Source organism: Pinus tabuliformis, chromosome 7 (genome assembly GCF_031772625.1).
Source record: "Pinus tabuliformis cultivar Carrire ecotype Pingquan chromosome 7, CPIR1, whole genome shotgun sequence".
Lineage (NCBI taxonomy): Eukaryota > Viridiplantae > Streptophyta > Pinopsida > Pinales > Pinaceae > Pinus > Pinus tabuliformis.
Genome location: NC_142293.1, coordinates 1,706,791,222 through 1,706,805,471, shown reverse-complemented (window position 1 = coordinate 1,706,805,471; position 14,250 = coordinate 1,706,791,222).

Genomic DNA, 14,250 nt, shown 5'->3' with positions numbered 1-14,250 from the left:
GTCCTCTACCTTGATAAGCTGCTCATCTTCTCTCTTCTTTTTCTCCTTGGCCCAATTGATCACAATATGTTTGAGCTCAGTAAGGTTTTTGACGAATCCCCTTGCCATCGAGGATTCTCGATCAATGGGGTGAGCTCTCCAGAAAGTTGTAATCAAGTTAGAGAAACTAGGGTCTTGTAGCCACAGATGATTGAATTTATAAGGAGCCTTTGGTTTCTGATTTGGACCCTGAATTTCCAAGGCAATAGGGGAGTGGTCTGAGATGCCTCCAATGCTTACCCACTGTTTGTATGTGTGCAGTCGATGAATCAGAGGACCTTTCATCAGGAATCTATCCAACCTTCTGGCCAGGGCAGCCGCTCCTGTTCTTCTATTTCTCCATGTAGGATGAGGCTTCTGACTGGGGATATCAATGAAATCATGCTGCTCCAATAACCGTCTCATGTAATCTGTGATTGGATCTATCTGGGCCGACGCTCCCCATGACTCACTGAATCCCAGTGAGAAGTTCAGGTCTCCCCCGATGATGATATGATCGAGTGATAGCAGGTTGCAGCTGAGGAGTTTTCTCCAGAAATTTTCCCTCTGATGACAAGGTCCATAAATGTTGATGATACGAAGGGGGAGACCGAGTTCGATAGAGATGATGTCTGCTCCTAGGAATCCATGACCTCCCCAGGAGGAAACCAGCCTGATAGTGCTGGGGTTAAATCCAAACGCCAGGCCTCCCGATCTTCCCATGGCATCAGAGGCTATGAAGTTCCATCGAGCCCCTACAGAGGCTAGTGCACGGGTAATGGCCCCAGCCGATCCAAGGGTTTCTTGTAATAGGATGATATCAGGTATTTCGACCTCAAAAAGTCGTTTAAGGGCTAGCTTTTTTGGGGCGCTGGCCAGTCCCCTACAATTGAAAGAGATATACTTCATGGGGGACCAATCTTAGGGGGGTTTGTAGCTCTAAGGACCCCTACGATGGTAGCTTGGCGCCCAGCTGCAACTTCTGCGCCCGCAAGTCTAATAGCTTTGTTGAGGTTTGATTTTCGGCCTCGGGTAGAAGGGAATCCAGGATCAAGAGGGACAATACCCAGGCCAGAGATGGATTCAGAAGCCTCCGGTCGAGATGTACGAGGGCGGAGGGAGTATGGGTGAGATGAGGATGAACGGGATGAATGAGGCGAGGGGGGCGGAGATGAAAAATGCAGAGAGGGCGGCGCAGTGAAAGTCGAAGGAGGGGGAGGGGGAATGACACACTGAACCATAGTGCAAGCAGACGAATTTTCGTGCACATAAGGGATATCTGATGAGATAGGGAGAGGGGTAGGGGAGGAACTCGATACTTTCGCGGCCGCTGCTGCTGCCCGAGCCCTGGTCAGCGGAGGCGAAGGCGGGACATTCTGATGCTCGAGAACTTTTGCTGGAACGCCGCGAGGCTCTGCACTATTCCTGGACGATCGAGGTACAGTTGGGGGTGCACTATTCCTGGGTGATCGAGGAACAAATGGGGGTACCCTGCTGGAGACTGTTTGTGCCGGTTTAGGTGATCCATCCTGGCTGATATTTAATGGACAGTCCTTGAATAAGTGACCGACTTGGTGGCACCGGTTGCATCTGAAGGGAACCCCTTCGTAATCCAAAATCTGCGTTCTGCTGAAGTTCCCCCATCTCAGAGTCATTTTTTCTTCTAATCCCTCCCTGGTGTCCAGGTGGACCAGGATTCTAGCCATGATTCTTTTGTTTGTCTCCTTGTAGGATCGATCGTGGTCCAAGTATGTTCCCAGTGCATTCCCAATCTTGATGAATGCTTCCTCGGTCCAGTATTGAAGTGGTAGTCCCGACAATCGAACCCAGAGAGGTCCTGCTCCGATCTGCTCACGTTCCGGATCAAATAGAGGGCTCCATCTTTTCAATAGTACTGGTGCCATTTCTATGTGCCAGTACTGAGCCAAAACCGTGTTCGTGTGTTCCTCTTTTGTGAAGTGGAGTGAGAACCAGCCCCTAGGGAGTTCTTGTACATCCGGCAGATCAGTGAACAACTCACCCCAAATTTCTTTCACCCAAAGTTTCAATCTTTCCGCCGTGAAAGTACGCCCCCGCACATGTCCAACCAGAATCGTTCGGGCCAGTGCCATGGTCTCCTCAAAGTTGGAGGGATCGCCGAATGATACTGAGACGTCTTTTACGGTTGCTCTGATGCACTTCGTCTTCTTTGAGCGTGTTGCTGTTGGTTGGTCGTCGAGCGGATTGGATACCCCGACCCCAGGGGAGGGTTTTACGGGCTGTGCACTTAGGGCTGGCGTACTGAAGCTGCCCGAAGGCCTGATCTCTTCGACGTTCAAGGGATTTGTCCCCGGCACCCTATTCTCCCCCGTATTATTTGGACATTCTGCTGTGGGAAGATTCTCGACTGGTGCAATGGGAGGGCTTACTGCTGCCCTAGGCTCTACAGGTGCAGAGGGGCAATTGCTTCGAGGCGGCGATGGGAAGTCGAGTGCAAAATCGACGGGCGAGAATGAAGATAGGAGGAGGGCGGTGCCAGGAGAGAGGGGCGGGGCTTCCAGTGCGGGCAAAGTGGGGGATGTTGGCAGCGAAACCATAGGTAATGAGTGCTGGGCGGCGATGCTATCAACAGCTGGTGCAGGTGGTAGATTAGGGTTACCGAAAATGGCGATCCCTTCTAGTGGGTCCGCAGAATAGTCTACCTGCTCCAACGCCTCGAGGTCCTCCATACCTGTCAACTGTTAGATAAACCGCGGTCGCTGTCTGAAGCCGGATACCCAAACTCCCTGATCACCGTTCTGTGTTGTCCGATCAGCGAGGCTCCCGAAATCCTGCGTCACCTGCGGCTATGTTAACCTAACCCTTTTCGATAGCTCCGCGAGATCGCCATCAGAGCTCCCCAATTTATTAATCCCCCCATAATTTAATGTATTATTATTATTATTATTATTATTATTATTATTATTATGAGATTTTGTTTCAAGTCAAGCAAAATAATTTGTTGAGCCATAATTCCCTCTTTTTTTTACAAAGTGATAAAATTTATTATTAAACAAATATGATTTAGTCATAGTTAATGTTCCATTGTGCAGAGCTTTCACTCTAGGCAAGAAGCTTACTCTGCACAATGAAAATTTCCATTATAAGCTCTACACAATGAAACATTGATCCTTGCAACCCTTTCTTTTGTACATGCATTCATAAATAAAGACATATGGGACAAAATAATCAGTCTTTTTGCTTGAGAAGCCTTCAACAATAATCAACATAGTTACAACAACTATAATTGTATTCAGATTCAAATGTTAATCACCATATCTGTCATTAAAATAAACATTACAAATGCAATATATATCTGACAACCCTTTTTTTTCAAACGATCATTTACATTGAAACAAAATTGGAACAAAGTAATCAGTGTTTGTGCTTCATAAGCCTTGAACAAAAACGAACATAGTTACAACAATTGTATTCATATTCAAATGCTAATCACTATGGATATCCTTGTTCTTGTGGAAAAGCCTACATTGGTGAGACCGGTGGATCTATATTAACTAGGATTCAAGACCATGCTGTTGACATTAAGCATAACCATTCCAAAACCTCAGCTTTGGCCAAGAACTCTAGCAAAACCAATCATCACATTTGTATCGAAAACTCTTGTGTTGTGGCCAAAATTGATCATTATCACCATAGAAAATTTAGAGAAGCTATCGAAATAGGAAAACACCCTAACAACCTCAACCACGATGATGGTTGAAAAATAAGTGATAATTGGACTCCCACTCTAACTATGGATTCCACCTTATCCTAGATGCTCCCTGCCCCATTATCACTTGGTCTTCCTTATGATATACCAACCCTAAAATTTATTAAAATATTTGAATAATAACTCGTTCAATCTTTAAATTTATTTTAATTTTAATTAAACCTTAGTTAACTTAATCTCAATCAGTATACTCTAAAAATTAAAAATTAAAAAACTTTATAAATTAATAATTAATAATTAATAAAGATATAATAATAGTCTATAAACATCAAGACTTAGGAACATCACTAACAAAATATTTTAATATATATTAATTAGGGAAAATTATATATTTCCATAAATTTGAGAACATTAGATTAAGATAGTTCATTATCATTATAACATTAAGCTCTAATTATCATTTATTATTTCAATCATGGTTTGAAAATAATAAAAATTCAAATAGTAATGCACATAAAATTAAGTCATTTCATGATCATTATTAAATATTAAGTTTTAATTATTATTTAATATTTTTAATCATGCAACATTCAACACTATTGTCAATACTAAAAATTAGTCATTAAAATCTTGTAATTAAAGAAAAATTAAAAATTAAAATTAAAAATTGACTATGCAGAAAACAATTAGTTAGTGGATAATCATTAATAACATTAGGTCATAATATTTAATTCAATCATTTAATCAATAACTAAAAATAAAATTGTCAAAAAATGTAATAATCATTAATAAAATTAATAAATAAAACTAAATCTGCATCATATCATTGTCAAATATGTTGGCTCCATTCATTCCCATTTCAACCCTCTCCTTTATTTATTATCTTATTAAGCTCTATCTTATTCACTCATTTGATCCTGATGATGAACCACAAAGGTTGGTTCGAAACGTCAATTCCATAAAACATGAATGTGATGACTCCAGAAGATATAACCACACAAAATATAGATCACAGAAGCCTCAAATCTATAATGAAATAAATATCTCTAAACCAAAACTCTTGCTAAACATTCATTTTCATTGTCATCAATTTCACACCATTACATAGAATATAAAAGCTTAAAAGCATAGTCTCATAGACTTATGTTCTTGAATAATGTTACATAATCCAGAGTAATACAAGTTCACATGCAAAATATTATCTAAGAATTATTGATATAAATGGTAAACAATTTCAGTATTAGGACAGGGTGAACAAAAATCCATTTTAATTATCATGAATTACATAACATTAGATAATATATAAAATCTCAAAGCAAATAGTATAAAACACATATTCAATTAGTGTTTTCTACACAATGCCGCAGATTTCAGATTTATACAACATCCGATGCGAAACATTATCCCAGAATTGTTTACATAATTGGTAAATAGACTGAGAAATAGAAAATACAATAACTAGAATTCAATCAAGGTATGATTATAGAGTCATGGTCTAAAAAAAGTATTTTTTGAATAAATAATTTATCAAAATGTTAATATTTAAGTCAGAAAAATAAATGCATTTTTCCCAATGGGGATTGGGATTGGGGTCCCATCAACCGTAATCTATAAAAGTCATATGTAGCAAAAACCAAGAAATTGCATTCAGGAATTAAACTATTCGATCATAATGTACCCAGAAAACTTCAATAATTAAATACTATGAGCAAGAAAACCAATGTTCCAATGTATTAAAACACTTACAATATGCAAAAGCATAGCGTGACATTGTTTAACTGTTAATTATCTCTCGGAATCATGATTTATGCAACGAATTCCTTCACTTTAGCTTCAATGAATTCTTTCATCAGAGCGATAGTAATATCTTGTTTTAACAGGTTTATTGAATATCTCCTCTTCAATTTCTATGGTTTCTTCAAGTGCATTTGTGAAGCTAGGGCAGAGTACTTTTCGTTAACACTAACGAAAGTAATTATCCATTTGTTAATTTCCTTTGCAATAAAATCAGTTACATCATCTAACTTTGTGGCTTGTGATTGTTTAATCTTCTCCAATTCAACCATCAATTTGTCTTTCAAAACTAATCGAGACTCATATTTAATGTACATACCATTTAAATCCTAAACAACCGCTATTTAGTTGAGATACAAATAAGCTCTTTTATTTTCTATGCCTCCACACTAAAAAATAATGTCCTTTAATGTTATGATTTTCTTAGACAATGCAACCTTAATTGTTTCATTTGATCAACATCCGACAGCCCATGTTTATCTTTTTTTCTAGTTCAGAAAATAAATGAAGCTTCCAACTAAAATTTAGTAGGTCATTGTCTACGAATTGCTTGTCTCCCTCGAGCTCTCTTTTGACCAACTCGATAGAAGACTTAATTCTCTATTTTAAATGTCACAGATCTAAAATTTATTTCCATGCAGATTCAATAATTCAAAATATTTTAGATATATTACTAATAATATACTATTTCACCTCATTAAGAAGATTGACATGTTTATCAAATCTATGAGATCTACTGGGACTAGAATTTGCCAATGACAGTCGGCCTATTACTAGTGGAGTCTTCAAGAAAGGACCCAGGATGAAAGTATATTTTAGCTCTTTTATTTTTGCCTTTAGCTTCATATTTTCTTCTTATCATCAGCTAACAGACTCTGCAACTGCATCACTAGTATCTTAATGCAATTTCTTCTTCCTTGGTGTCGTAACCCCGAACATATAAACATTCATTTCTACTTGATCAACAACCTTTTTTGTTTCAAAATTGTACCCTTTCAATATTCAATCTTATATTGCCCCTGTCATATTTTTCATCTTGTAATGTGACATGGCAGTCATAAAAAATAATGACCTCTTCGGAAATTTTCTCGATCGTTTTTTGATTTTCTTGCAAACAATTACTAACTGAATTAGGTAGTATAACGCTATCAATTTTCATATTCATGGCCTATTCAATTCTCCATGTTTTATGCAAACCCTTGGATCTGGTTGATTCAACCATTTGCGCTCTTTCTAGAGTTACCCCATGAAGAGGCTCTTTATCATCCCCGCTGCCTAATAGCCCATCACCAGCTAGTTTTTCGCTTGCAGTAGTTTTTTTTTCCTTTTTTTGCTGGTAGATGAAGTCAAACTAGCATTGCATGTGCAAGATTGAGATTTTCTTATAGGATTTGTGCCTCTTTGCTTATATCTTCCTCCGGTACTGATGGTATCTTTTTCAATGATCTCTTCAACACCTAATAACATTTTTTGATGTTTTCTTAATACATTATGGCTTTCCTTGCTCTACTCTCTAGTTCTCTTGGAAACAAATTCTAGTACTTAATAGACTTTAGGCGTTCCATGGCATTTTTCCTCTATAAAATCTTTCAATAACTTCAACTTCACCTAATTTAAAAGCATATAAATACTTTGCAAAAACAATAGTGTGAGATGTCTTATTCACAACGACTTTTCAAACAGTAAATGAAAAATAAATATTTTTTCTTTTCTTTTTCTATTCAAATATAGGTAGTCGATGATGATATTTCCTATAGACTTCAACAACAAAATATCTACCTAGAACAAACTTCGACAAGAGAAAAGACCTATATTAAAAACCATAAGTTAAAATAACTATATTTCTTTCTCTTTCCTCATGTTCCCCTTTTCTAGATAGGAAAACCTCAACCTCTATTGATATTTGAGGAGACTCTTGTCTATTTACCATGCAATAGATTTTCCTTACAAACACATCTTGAATTAAACAAAAGTTTAAAGAAGCTCTATGATTCCACAATATAGGATACGAGAACCACATTAGTTCCTCGCCAAAATTGAATTTAGGATTATAGGGTAAACCATCAAACACGTGCCTTGAAATGAGGTTTGTTATCATATACACCATCATAAAGAATCTATTATTCTTGGATAATATATCTAACGGAACAACCAATTCATTCCAGATTACATCAACCTAATCAAAAATACAATAAGTTTTGTACGTCTCATAAATCACATAGAAAATGCATTTAAGAACATTTTTTGTACTTTCTTGGCCCATTATGCAAGCAAAGAGCCAACAAAGATCCCTAGACGATTTCATAAACAAAGAAATATCTAGCAGAGAAAGATCAAAAGGAATCTCAAAAGTTGGATAAATGAATTCTTGTACAATGTCAATCCCGTCTGTTTTTGGCTTCAAGTAGCTATTCACATCAGAAAAGTATAAATGCTTGTTCGATTTCAGTAACTTGAGTAACCATTTGAATGTCTTGGGATTCAAAGGAACCTTCATCACTCCTAGCTTAATTGTTCTTATTATTGAATCAAAATTATTTGCATAGAGATAAACAATTTATATGAAATCAAAGACCTTTGGAACACACTCAACTTTCGCTAATCTAGTACTCAAAATCTTGTCTTGTTTTCTCTTCCATTGATAGATTCACATATTGCTCATATATTATCAACCAATCTGTTGTGGTCACCAGCAACCCCCCTTCTTTGTTTGATATTAGCAATAACATCAAGCAAAGGGGGACCCTTAACCAAAAATCCAAAAAATATTTTGTTAAGAAATATTTTGTATTTAACTCCCTAAGAGCTATATCGTGTCGCAAAGGTAGAGAGAAGCGTTTTCCCAAAGCGCATAAATACGCTGCGCAGGAGCGACGCGAAACCCATCGCATCGCATGCATCAAAAGCGCTCAAAAAGGGAAAACCTAAGGAACCGCGACGGCCGACATGCGATGTCGCACGTCGCAGCATCACAGAAGCAGCACAAGGTGATAAAATGAAAAATCTGCGATCTGCGATCTTGCGATGTGCGATCCTACAAAAATTGTGATCTGCGATTTGCGATTTGCGACAAGCGAGACTATCAATTGCTGCGATGGCACTTATTTACATCACAATCTTCGACGCAATCGCAGAAACCATTCATCGCAAACATTCCTCGACATGATCTGTAAGCCCAAAATTGGGCGCGCACCTTATGGGAAATTAATGATTGTACGCCTGTGTATCCAAAGATGATTGTGTTGCGTTTTTCGAAGAGTCAAGCCATAATGGGTGTCATGATTATGCATTCATTAGAACTTAATGCTTTCATGTCAATCTTTTCTTCGTGTCTCTTTTCATTTGCATGAACTATAAGGCAGCAACTAATATAAATCTATATGCAGGAAACATCTAAGGAAAAGCGCCAGAGCTAGAAGAACAGAGAGGAGATGACTTCGCAAATGGATACCGCATGCAGCAGGACCGCGGATTCCAGAGTATCACTCAACAAATACTGATGGAAATAGACTATCCAGGACTCAGAGTCAAAGGCGCACAAAAGCAAAGCGTTTACGAAAGATCCTGAAGCCCAAATTGGGTAAAACAAAAAGAAAAACGCTTAAGGGGAAAGACGTCTCCGAAAAGCCTGGAACAAAGAACGGAAACAAGTTTCAATTCAGAAAATTGTTCAGGCAACAAAGTCCCCAACTCATTGAGTCATTCGCACGGCCGGAAACCGAAATAGCAACAGCACAATCAGTTTGAAAGAAATCTGAGTTGTACTAAGTATACACGCCGTGAAGACACTCCTCCAGAAGAAGACTTTCAAAAATATCTTCTAGTTTGTCAGAAAGAGGTGCCAGCTCTTGTTATTTCTAATTTTCAAGCTCGAACAAAAGGAAAGGACAATCAGCCGACTCTTTCAGGGCGAACAGCGCATCGCTTACAGCACTAAGGAGCAGATACAGAAATGGTTAGAAATTAGATTCAGTTTTTAGAAATAAATTTGTTTTTAGTAAAAGGGCGGTCATTTGACGCCGTTCCCTAAATTTGTGTAATTAAGATTAGTCGGTTAGTAGTATTTAACCCTTCTCATGGCATTTGGAGAAGGGTCCGGAAATTTGTCAAAAAACTTGTCCTCAGAACATGCACTTTTGCACCCTCGGAGGGGGTTTTTGATGAATGGACGGATCGAGATTTATTTATGTTTGCATTTTAATGTCTGCTACTGATGTTGCACTTCTGTACTCTTAGTAGATGTTAGAATTAAGTAGAGATAAATCGTTATTGCTTGAATTTTGTGAGTGAAAATCAGTCATAAATGGTACTTTTATCTCTTGATTAATTTCTGCTCATATTCTTAGAGTGATATACAGCTGATTTATTTATATGTTAATGTATGAATGTCTGGATTACCATTTGGCACTTTTGTACGGTGGAATCATTTGTTTTTGCTTGACATATGAATAACTGATTATGCGATATGCTGTTCACAACTGTTTTGCCTAACTTCTTATGCAGAATGGTTCATCTTAATTGATTTATATTCTTATGATAGCTGAATGATCTTTATTACCAGCTGTTGTATGAAATCTTTTTAGATCGCATAATGAAATAATTTTACCCCGGGTTAGTATAGATTAGATGTGTTGTTTTTGCTAGATTACAGTAGCATAGAATTAGTTTAGAGTTTAGAATTAAATTAGCTTAGAAATAATTCCAGATTTAGCATCATCATATTCTACACACACACACCCTTTAGATTGGGAAGCTGGTCCCATTATCCCCAGTCGGACCCGCTACACCAAACGGGCACGGAGCCGCCAACCAGGTTCCCGACCGGGTGGGTATCCCCCTTGTTGTTGACCCGATTTCGGGGCCCTCAACACAATCAAAGCTATCATTGATATCTGCAAGTGACCTAACTGTATCATTGCAAACAACCTCTTTCCTTCATATGCTACCCATTTTCGCTTTACAATAAAAAATACTTTGTCAATGAATAATGTTTTCAAATCTCGTTTAACTTTACAATTATCTATTCTCTTCACAATCATCGATTGTTATTATTACTCATGTGAAAATTGTTACACATGAAACTCTGAATAAATAACAATTGAAGATACCAAAGACAACATTTACATAAAGTAATGGAAAACAAATTTGAAATTCCAAAAGCATCCTTTCCATTTACTCTGCACTTTTCTCTTTCTTCAGGATCATTGATATGCATGTCATAATGATAAAAAATTACGATATAAAATAAGAAGAGTTGTCTACTGAGGCGACAAATTTATCTGAACAACAAAAAATTGTTAGAATCTGGAATTTTTTTCATAAAAAAATAAGGTGGTATGAATGTCTGAATCATGTTTTTGATAGTGGTAATGGGTTCAGCATCATCAAAAATGTTGAGACCTAATCATAGGGATTGGGTGAACAATTGTAAATAGTGTAAATAATAAATAAGAGAAAATGAAGAGTCATCGAGAGATGAAACTCAAGAGTCACTCCCTCATGTATATAACTATGAACAACCCAAATGAATAAACATATTCTCATTTGAGGAGTTACCTCCTGGCCTAACATGGTATCAGAGCCAGCGCCATTTTTGGCCTCCCTCTACTTTGTAACTCCCATTCTGCCTATTCTGCCCATTCTGCCTATGTTCTGCATCCTTTGCAGAACTGACACCTCTACCATTGCTCCAATATTTGTGTGGAATAGAGGAAGGATTGAAAGCTGTGGAGGATTCATGTACGCTGGTGCGGTGAGAAAAACTAGTCGACCGAAGGTGCTGTGATTGTGACTACGTTGAGGTTTGGGATATGTTAAATGTTTTATATAACCTACGTATTGTATCACTGGTGTTAATCTTCTGTGGTATTACTTCGTTGTGGTATTGTATGATGTCGAATGTTGTGGTATTACTCCATTGAATGTTTTCCATACCATTGTAATACATTGAATTAGATTACGTTGTACGCATTCACCTGTGTTGGCCTGACAGTCACAATTCATTTGACTATTAAATGCATACGTCTGCTCCCATCTATTATGTTGTATGTTGGCCTGACCTATACCTTGTTTAACACTCTCACCTCACATTGTCCATTGGCTCCATTGAATATTGACGTGTTGGTGGTAACATATACCTGAGATATAACGCACTGTGGGTCTAGTTATAATGTATATCCATCATACCACAATCCTGTCCACACCTTCTTCCATTTGTATTGAAACAAACCGCCCGACTCTTGGTTACCAACCTGCCATACCATACTCTACTCATGGTTATAGCATAAATCCTCCTCATAGTTAATACTCCCGCCTCCATTATATAACACTCTCGCCTCTAGTCAATACATAGTTAATACCTCCCCCGGTTCATAACCCCAAAATTTATAAGCCCACACATTAACACGTTCCCCATATACTTCCTCCCCCTATATAACCCCTCCCCCACAAACTACCTCTGTCCTATATATCAAAGTGATTTTTTTTCCAAATCTTACACCAGAACTACATTTTTTAACACTAGAGGTGCAAATTTTTTACATTGGCAGCAGAAGTATTTTTTACAGTACACATATTTTTAAAATGCATTAATTGATATCTATTGTTGGAGTGGTTCTCACTGGCAAGGAGAACTATCCATAATGGTCACAGAAAATAAAAAACACTCTCATTTTTAATGAGCTGTGGAAAGGAGTGTGTGTTGAAGATGGAGACAAAGAACCAGAACAACCTACCTCAGACAAGGAATTCGCCATTTAGTAAAATAAGAACAAAAAGGCTTACGCCTTGATTGCAACATCAGTAAATGAAGAAGTGATTCGCCATATTTCACCATTTTCAAATTCTTTCGAAGCCTTACAAAAACTGAAGGAACTCTATGACTCACACTCTGCACTTGAAGTTCTTCAACACATGATTAAATTGTTCAGCCTTGAATTACAAAATGATGATCCTCTTTCTCTTGCATCAGAAGTAAAATCTATTATGCATGATATCAAAGTCACTAATGTTGAACTGGACATTCCTCTGATAGATTTTTTCAAGGCACTTTATCCCACTTGCTCAAATTATCCTAAGTCATTGCAAGCAAATGGAAACCTCAAAAAAATTACCTTTGACTCCCTTGTGAAAAAAATTGTTGAAAGAGAGAAAGCTTTTGGGAAGAAGACAACTCCTTAGTCTACTGAAGAGCTATGTGTCTTGCACATAGAGAGAATAATCTTGCTCAACATTCTTCCAGAGGAAGAGGTGGTCAAAGAGAAAGAGGAAGAAGAAATTTCAGAGGCAGGGGGGGCAGACACTCTCAAGGAGAAAAGTCAGATTTGCATTGCATACGTTGCAATAGAGATGGATCACATGATGCATGCACATGCAAGTTTCCTTGGGACAGAATTGAGCAGGAAAGAAACGAACCCAAAGGTAAAAATAATGATAAAGAGAAAGGTAAAACACCTGAATCCACTCACTATGCTGTGGCACACTGTAATATTGGAGTAAATGAAGACTTATTTAATGCACCACTTGCTTCTTGGAAAAATGATTGGTTGCTTGATTCAAGAGAAACTTGCCACTTGAATTTTAGAAGATATTTTTTTGAATAATTTACTCACAATGTTGATGGAGAAATATACTTTGTAGACAAATCAAAACTCAAGCCATCTGGGCTTGGCACAATCAAGCTTAAATTGCCTAGTCTTCCAGACTTTCTTCTGCATGATGTTTTATATCTCCTGCAACTGTGGAGAAAATTGTTGTCCTTGGTCCACAGCCGCCAACAAGGAAACTCCATTCATATGTTTGATGGCAAGGTTGAGGTGAGAAAAGCATCATATCACTCATTTGTCATGTCAGGGATAGAAGAAGAAAGGCTTCTCAAGCTGCAAGGTACCTCTGCTTGTGCACAAAATTTCTCATACAATTCTCATTATGATGAAGGTACATTTCCATTAAGTTTATTATGTCATGCTAGATTTGGACACTTGAACTATGACAACCTCCACTTGTTGAAGAAAAATGGTGTTACTGGTTTGCCTAAAATTCCTAGGAAACTTAAGCAATGTGATGCTTACATTCTAGGAAAGCATAGCAAACAACCTTTTCATGATTCACATTCTGGAGCACATAGAAAACTTGAACTCATTCATTCAGATTCATGTGCTCCAATGCCTGTTCCTTCTACAAATGGAAATAAATATATGATGACATTTATTGATGACTACACCAGAATGTGTTGGGATTATTTATTGAAGAACAAATTTGATGTTTTTCAAACATTCAAGAACTTTCATACATGGATTGAAAATGATGCACAATCTCATATTGGATCTATTTGCATTGATAATGGAAAAGAATGCACTTCAAATGAATTTAAAAACTATATTCGCCAACATGGGATCAAACATCAAACAATTGTGCCTTATAATCCCCAACATAATAGAGTAGCTGAAAGAATGAATAGGACAATCTTAAATATGGTTCACTCCATGATGTTTTTCAAGGATGTAAAATTGATGGTTTGGGCTGATGCAGTTCTATGTGTTGTATATGTAAAGAATAGGTCTCCATCTAATGCTATTATAAACAAGACTCCTTATGAAATGTGGTGTGTGCACATTCCTTCGATAAAGCATCTCAAGGTCTTTGGTTCCACCTGTTATGCCTTGATACCAAAGGTACATATAAACAAACTTGGTGGAAGGAGTCATAAGTGTATCTTCTTTGGGTATTCAAACACCTCCAAAGCATACCAT